Genomic DNA, 8592 nt, shown 5'->3' with positions numbered 1-8592 from the left:
AAAAAATTGTCTGTTTGGCTGTTTTGGATTATACTACCTCTTTGCTCCCCAGCTAAGCTAAGGAGCTATTGTCCTGCAGAAATAATTCACTACCAGGTTGGATCTGCACTGGGGAAAATTGAAACTTCTCTTTTCTGAATACATTTTTATAATTATCATTACATTCTAGAAAGAGCTTCATAGGCTTAAGTAGGAGATAAATTGATTGTGCTAAGATGAAATTTTTCAGCTGGATTTTACAGAAGTTGAACAAGGGAATTGTTACAATCTCTTCTGTGATAAATATCTACTAATTTGTAAGCATGGATTCCTCAAAACATTTTATCTAACACTTTCCAGCACCAAACATTTAAATCCAAAGAAAGATTCAATCTTTCGCGAATGAAGTGGACAAAGAGAGCTTCAAGCATCAAAAGGTCCACAGTAACAACTTTCCAACCCATTAGCTGGAGCACAAAGCTGTCATGAAAGAGTCAAAAGGGAATAAATGTGGGCATCCTAACACCTCATGGTGGCATCCCTTCACAAACTGTGGCTGACATCTGTCCCTCTTCCTTCAAGTTTCCTCCTATGCTATTTTGTTAGACCATGAACTGGTTCCCAAGTTATGACCTACCTCTCATGGCACCATGATCAACACATGGATTGTGAGTTGTAACTTCAATGATATATAAAGGTACCTATTTTGTGTGTGCAATGCAGGCACACCTAAACTGAGCAGGACCGTCAGTGCACTTTCCACTAATAGCACATGTTTGATCACAGAGCACAAAGCCTACATGAATTTGGACTCTATTCCTTCCCACTGAGCTGAAGTTGAAAGCAGTCCACTGAGAGCAATAAAATTTGCAGGCTTGCTTTGGGTTCTGTAGTCAGTGGCTTCATCTCTGTGGCTTCACTTGCAACCAAATTTTAATTTATCTTACAAAGCACAGTGATTTGTGAGATAAATTAAAAACTGCAGTGTAAATTCCACGTGGCAGTCGTAGAATGCTTTACAGAGTAGCTTTCACTTTTAGATCTCTCTCAGATCCTTCTTCACTCCCAAAACAGAGAAAAGAGGACAATTAGCTTCTTTGACTAGAAGCAAGACAGAGCCTGTGATTATACTAGGCATGCTCTGGTAGATGGTAAGAGTTAAAACAAAGCAGGTCTTTGTTTCCTACCATGGCTAACTTGATTCCTGAAGTGATGGTGGTGTGTGGGAAAGGGGACTGCTAAGAACGCCACAGTGGCAGAGGCAGAGTTAGGAATGCAGGAATCCGGGGACACGGCAGAAACTTTGGATTTTTTACAACAAATGTGCAGTTTCCAGATGTGAATGCCATCCATATCCGAATAAGGTATATATTGCCTGTATTTCTGTTGCAAAATACTTAAAACGCTTTTTTCCTTTTGTTTCAAAATGCCTACAAACCCTCCTTCTGCCCCTCTCTGTCTATGCTGGGCTGGGTTGATATGCTCCTGTCCCCACAGCTCTGGGCTGTGGCAGTGACCGAGATGGGGCTGGAACTGCCAGACCTCTTTTAGAGCTCCAGGATCAGGAGCCAGCAGAGAAGTGTCTGGCAGTGACAACACAGCATTCAGCTGTGCAACACTCCTATCCTCCTAATGCATTTCACACTCAGCAGATTGAATTGCTTTGGTCTTGTCATTTCTTTTTCTTCCAGCAAACAAAACTTTTTTCCTCCCTTTTCCTTGACAAAGAGTTTTGCCATATGCTCCAAATCAATTGCAACTTTTCTGATGCTTTGTTACAGCCCACATCTTGGGCTGCATTCAAAAAAAAAAAACCAGCTTAAGCATTTCTGTTTCTGCTCCAACCAAACTAAAATTGAAACATTCTGCTCATTAATTCAAGGGTTAATATCTTATCACTCCTTTCTTACTCTGAATTAACTAGGACTGTACCAATTCCTTGCTGTAACTGACATACCTGTCTGACACATTTTTGTCTTTCTGCATGGATAGTTGTCATGAATAGAAAAGAATTTGCTCATATTCATTCACCGATTAACATTATTTGTTAACTTAAGTTTTACTTCTCCAATTATCTTAATTTGATTTGATGCTGCACTTCATGCAGTTCTGTCCCTTCCTATGTGCTGCCACTACACACTGTGTGCTGTACCCACATGGACAGCCAGGCCAGTCAGTTGAAGAAGAAGAAACAAAAGCTTTTTATTGATAAAACTCATTTTAAGCAGGAGCAGTTCTCATGTGAGCATCCCCTTGTCAGCATCACTGTGGCCCATAGAATGGGCAGAGGTGGGGCTGCCCTCTGCTTTCAGCAGCAATGGGATCTTAGATCAAATTCAGCTTCCTGAATCTAGCAAATAGTTTCCAGACTACACTACTGTAGGTGTTACTTAAGGCACAAGGCATCCATATCCCATACTAACGCCTAGTGAGGACGCATTTATAGCAGTAGAACAGTCATACATTCACATATTATGAACCACCTATTGCCTGCACTGACACAGGCACTTTGTTTGGGAAATAATTGAGTCACCCCCATGGATATCTGCTGGCACAGCACATAGTGGTGAGGAATCATGCCCCTTTCCTTCCCCCAGACCATAAAAGCAAACCCACAGAAATCTGCAGGGTACTTCAGGATGTGATTTACTCAGAGAGATGGGAATAAGAAGGCAAATATTCAGAGCATGAAAATGTCATCGTTTAGGTTTGACCCAAGATTTCTACTACCCCGCTTTGTTCCCTCCCCCTCTTCCTCCAAGGGTACAGGCCACTGGAGAGGTCACTCTGTACCAGGGGATGGGAAGAAGCGATGTCAATGCAGTCCCTCATTCTCTGTGTCCAGCCCTGATGTACCGTGAGTATTGCTTTGTATTCCCCAGCCAAAATGTGTTTTACAGGTACCTGGCTGCTGCTTTTGAGATGGGTTTCACGAAACCTTCCAGTTATTTGATATGGTTGGGTTTTTTCATTCCATTTTTTCAATGCAGTTGTTCTGGGAATATAAAATTGCATTTTCAAGATCTATATTATCTGGTATTTGCTGGAAATTTACTTTGTTTCCATTAAACTACTTGAATCTGCTTGTGAGAATTTTCATGGAAAGCAAAAGAGAAGGTATGCAAGCCCAGAAGAAAGAATGGAAGATGAAATCACACCTCTGCTCATATAGATGCAATTAAAAAAGAATTAGAAAAATCAGGGGAAGAAATTAAAAAAAAAGAAAATTAATCCTTTGGGTTTTCTAGTTTATTTAAATCAGCTAATTAGTTTATACACATTAGGTACGTCTGCATTAGGAAGATTGTCAGTATAACTATCCTGGTATAATTATATTCATGGGTAAAATCAATTTAAACGTTGAAAGGAAAGGCTAAAGCATATTTTTCCTCTACTACTGCAGGTTTGCATTTGCACTGTAAGAGCATATGCAGCCAAAGTAACCTAACTTAGTTCAATTTACATCATGTGATAGAAAGCTGTTACTGTCACCTTTTAAATCATAGTAGCTTGTTTAATAGCCTTAGTACTCGCCTTAGGTAAAATAGATTAAATACCTTCCTTATGTTAGTCCTTGAAGACAGCATAGGAATATTATATGACTGCAAACAGAAGAAAACAACTCTTCTGAGAGGAGGGAAAATGTAAGCCATTCACTGGAAAATTTGAGGGCAGATGAATATGGCAGACAAAACTCAGGAGGAGATGGGTATTTTCCCCACCTCTTTGACTCAACACCCGTCTTAACCCAATTGTTCCCATGGAGCTAAAGCCTACAGAACAGACTCTACAGATTTAGCTTGAGGTTTAACTCTTTCCAACTCCTTCCAGTCTCGAAGGGCTTTGTTCCACAAATGTCTCTATGTTCTTAATGTCACTACACCCTTAAGGCAATTTACACATTGTAATTGCAGATGCACTGCACAAGTGTAAAGAGGGAGCTACACCAGTACAAATTCCCAATTTTCTAGATGAACATTTAGAAATTTTAGTCTACCCTAGGCAGGTTATGAATACTTTAACCAGACATGCAATATATTGTTTTTTACCAGACAAATGCTTATGCCCTAAATAAAGCTGCCTGACACCAACATAAACTTTATTGCTTCTCAAGCCAAAATTAACTGTGCAGCACTTTCAGTTGATATCTTTGTATTTGTGATAAAGGGTGGGGAAAGGTCGCTCGCCTTGACTATACAAATACAGTAAATTCCTATTACTAAGAAGCCCTTGCTCATTGAACTGCTTTTTCTTCAATGCAATGCTTGTTATCCTGGTGAGATTTTTTTTGCTTCAGTGTAGATAAGGTTTTATCATCCTTCTCTTGAGTGCCAAATGTCGGGGCAATTGCAATTAACCCTTTGTTGGCTAAAGGCAGCTGTGGGATGTGTCCCTACAATTTCCAATTTTTCATAAGCATCAAAGCTGGAGAAAGAAATGGGTCTCTGCCTGTAAGCAATAACAAACACGGAAGAGGAATGCTGTTTATTTGGTGCAGCTGGAAAGAATGAAGATGATCATCTTTCTTTATCCCTTTCAGGAATTCAGACTGCTGTTAGGTAACAAGAAAACTATGCTAATAATTTTCCACGTAAGTAAGCAAGCATTTCACCACTGATGCTGCAATGGGCTTCTCTACTGCTGCCAAATTGCACAGGTAATGAATAAAGCTTGTACAGTGATTCCAGATCCACAGAGAAACTGTTTTGCCTAACTATACTGTAGCAATTAAAGCATTTGAAGATGCTTAGCAGAGGACTCTTCAGTTATGGCGATTTTTTTGTTTAACAGAAATAACATAACTTATATGTTTTAGCTTTAAGACAAAATCCATCACTAGGCTATATTCCTTCTCTTGCTTAGACTACATTCCTTTTTACACCATTAGATGTTAACCTTGAGTTTCTCCTCTTAGGATGTGATTCCCAAAAGTAATGTTTTCAGTTTTTTTACTCCACTCTCTAGTTGCACTGGACTTGGGGCTGGGAGTGGCTCCCAGTGTCAGGGCATCTGGACATTGGAAGCAGCATTGTGCTTCAAGGATTCAGGCCTTGCCCACTTGCAGTGACGAGGGTGTCTCTGGACAGGCCGGTGCAGGTGATCCCAGGGCTGCTCCGCCTGCTTCCCAAGCTGCCAGGACACGAGCCAGTTCTGGCACAGAGGGGACAGCCTCAGTGTGGTACTCACATCTGAGCTCAGATGCTCTGCTCTCAGCAAGGCTTGTGTGCTCAGGGGCAGGACTGTGCTAACATGCCTGCTCGGCTTCTGGTTTAGGTCTGGCAGCCAGAAGAGGCCATGGGGATAGCAGATGTGTGGGTGTCTGCACTGGAATGGAGCTGTGCTTCAGTTTATGGCTAATTCTAAAGGATTCATTTTCAGAAGGACCTGGGAAGACTGACAGACTTATTTAGGTTGAGGCAGACAGAGATTTTACTCCTATCCACAATATAAACACCATGAGTATAGAAAAGCAATGTGGTGTGGGGCAATGTAGTCAGTAGACCAACCCATGAGCAAGTCATGTGGGCACCACTGCTAGGACACTGAGGCATGGAAGGGAGAGTCTAACAGTGAGTTATGGGAGAGCCAGTGGAATCTCCAAAGGGATTTTAATGGAGGTCCTGAAGAAAAGGATCATTGTAGGCAGGAAAAAGTGCTAATCATGAAGCGTTTTTTGTCATTCCAGAAGGTAAAACAGCAATCAAGTTTCAGGAACCCAAGATATCCCTTATATATTGTGAAGGGCTAAGGATGTAAGAGAAAAACTGCAAGGGGAAAAGTTGATGGACTCTGTTATTCCATTTAACATGCAAAAAAAGCCTCATTTGTGGATAACAACCTTGGTTGGGTACTTCTGTAGCCTCAAACAATGCTGCTCCAAAAAACTCCGCATGCCATCTGCTCTACACTCCACCTGGGACCACAGATCTTTCTACCATACTCCACAACAAACTTCTGTGGGGAAGACCACAACACAAACTGTGCCATAGGGAGACATCACAGTATCAAAGAGAGTTACTAGTAACCTGGATATATTAGATAAACAATATGTAGAAGATTTAGGAGTGTGGCCCTACATTACAGGAGAAGACAAGGTAGATAGATAGATAGATAGATAGATAGATAGATAGATAGATAGATAGATAGTTAGTTTTTGGCATGTTGATCCAAGGGAAAGTTCTTTCCAAACTCCATGTTTGGTAATTAGTAGATTTTAGTCAGATGCTGGGGGCATTTGGCTTTTCCAGTGCCAATACCACTGGGAGTAATAGGGCATGCCAGTAGAAGCAGAGACTTCCCACAGCCAAGTGATGGGAATGAGGAAAATTCTGAAATGGGAAAACAGAACTGTTATGCACCTCTCTGACATACAAGGAGAACTAAGGGCAAATGCAGTATTTTCCATCATTTGCTGCAGACGTTTGAAGCATTTGAAACAGGATCCACCTTATTCTCTGCCTATAGCTGTTTGGCAAAATGGGACACTGTTGCAAGCACTACTGTAACACAACTCTGTATCATGGTACAGCCCTTAAAACAAGGCATGTTTTTCCCTCAGGACCTTTGTCTGACAGACAGTCTCACTATCACAGGAACAGCCCACATCTTTTCCTTATCTCTCCTGAGTCAGCATGGCCAGCCAGTAACTCAGCACTGACCCCACCTTCAGCTGGGACTGGGTGTTGTTTCAGTGGCACCATCTGCCCAGCCACAGTACAGGCGCTGCAGCAATGAATCCGTCAGCCTGGGGTGCTCCTGCCCTGATCCCTTCCATTTCCAGATGCTCCTTCATACCAGCCCCTCCACAGCCGTTCACGGGGTTGTGCCGGGAACCACAGCACTGAAGGACATCTCTGTAAAAAGAGCTCTCTGTGGGAAGGGAGGGATGCACCCATTTACAACTCATTTCCATTCAGTGGCCTAGCTCATGGCTTGGCCATGAGTGTCAGCATGAGAGAGGGACCAGTCTGCAGAGGTGTGGGGATGGTGATCCCCAGACTGTAACAGAGCAGGGCCATTTCTACCTGGTACAGGTAAAGATGACCCAGAACTCTGTCACCAGAGTGCTTATCCTGCTCTATGATGGTCTCTCTGCTCCTGTTTCTTCCAACTACAACAGGAAAAGGCGGAAGGAAATTGCTAATGTTCATGTTGTCAGCAGGTGCAAATTTGTAAGAAAGAGGCAAAGACTTGTCAAGGATCTCTTACATACTGTTAATTGCTTATTTTTGAATGACTATAAATAAACAGCCTAAACTCCCACTACCAGGTTGAGAATAATCTTGCATTTTCTTATAGGAGGAATGACTTTGCTCATGGTTTTATGTGGAGGGTTTCGAGGGTTTCATTACACATGGGCTGAGGTAGAATGCAAGAAAAATTAACTAATCTAATCTGGGTGTGAGAGTGGGAAGGGAACAGCAAGCTCTAAACAAAAAGGTGTATCATTTTGACAAATACTGTGATGCTGCAGAGATTTAGTTAAACACTGCAATTCTGCATAAGGACATTCTGACATTGCCTTATGTCTTGTTTTCTCTGGATGTATGCCACAGAAGACAGATATAAAATAAACCTACACTTGCCAGTACTGGAGGTTGGAATGAAGTAAGACACAACATCATCCTAACTTCAGTTCAAAACTGCAAAATCTTTGAAAGATACATGCTTTAATTCTCATGTATATCAGGAAACTGTATCTTCATGTGGAATCTGATTAGTTCTTGATATGGTTAAGACATAGCTTGATCTTTCATGAAATACTTCTGTGTAGTATATTTTAACCAGGTATCTTAGTACAGCTATTGCATAATCTACATCTATAGAACAACCTAACTAAAATAAATCCACAATCTTATTTGTGCTATAACCATGTTTGGTGCAGTGTGTGTGAAGTGACTTACAGGTCTGTCAGCTGAAAAACTGAAAAACAGACCTACAGTATGGTAGATTTTTTGGTCTGTAATTCACAGGGAGAATGAGCAAAACAAGGAAAGACAAAGTCCCAGCATGCTATTCCATGGTCAATTAACATGCAATATTGTTTTGCTTGGGTGATGGCTGCTGACAACTGTGTGGTTGTAATAGCTGGGTGGTCTTTTTTCAGCTTATATAAATAAACACTGCAAATTCTGATATGGCTGGACCAGAGTCAGTATAAATGCCATCCTCATAAGAGAAAATACAGGATGCTTGCATTGTTGGCAGGCACTTCTCAGGCTGGGCTTTCCTGTTATGGTAATTCCACTTTCAGGGTACATAGTCATGGACCTAAAACCACTGTAGGCTTGGAATGTGAGGCCCTGAACTAATCTTACTCTCTTTGCTGGCTCAAGGATGTTCAAAATGTTTTGAAGGAGTAGCTTAGCAGGTAAAATCTGCTCTTCTACAACTAATCTGCCCAAAATAGTATCCTGAACTCATGATTTATCCATATCAAATGTGCACTGCCATATGATCCTGCAGAGCACAGAAACTGGTATTGATGGACAGTCAACTGCAGCTTCCTTGTTCCAGCTCAACTAGAAGATGGACAGTGCAGTTTACCCCCCTTTCAGCCCAGATTCCATTTGAATTAATGAAGGAGCATTTTGGAGAGTGGAGTGGGACCTG

General features: G+C 41.5%; 1 long non-coding RNA gene across 1 annotated transcript; it reads left to right on the top strand.

Annotated features, from left to right (window-relative positions):
• Positions 1–1105: 1105 nt before the first annotated feature.
• On the top strand, positions 1106–8086 carry LOC109143527. Its single transcript, XR_002043755.3, has 4 exons — positions 1106–1343; positions 2742–2836; positions 4520–4636; positions 5666–8086. It is a non-coding gene; the product is annotated as an uncharacterized LOC109143527 (long non-coding RNA).
• Positions 8087–8592: the final 506 nt, after the last annotated feature.

The sequence above is a fragment of the Corvus cornix genome, chromosome 3, assembly GCF_000738735.6.
Source record: "Corvus cornix cornix isolate S_Up_H32 chromosome 3, ASM73873v5, whole genome shotgun sequence".
NCBI lineage: Eukaryota > Metazoa > Chordata > Aves > Passeriformes > Corvidae > Corvus > Corvus cornix.
This window is presented reverse-complemented; position numbering and strand designations above follow the sequence as displayed.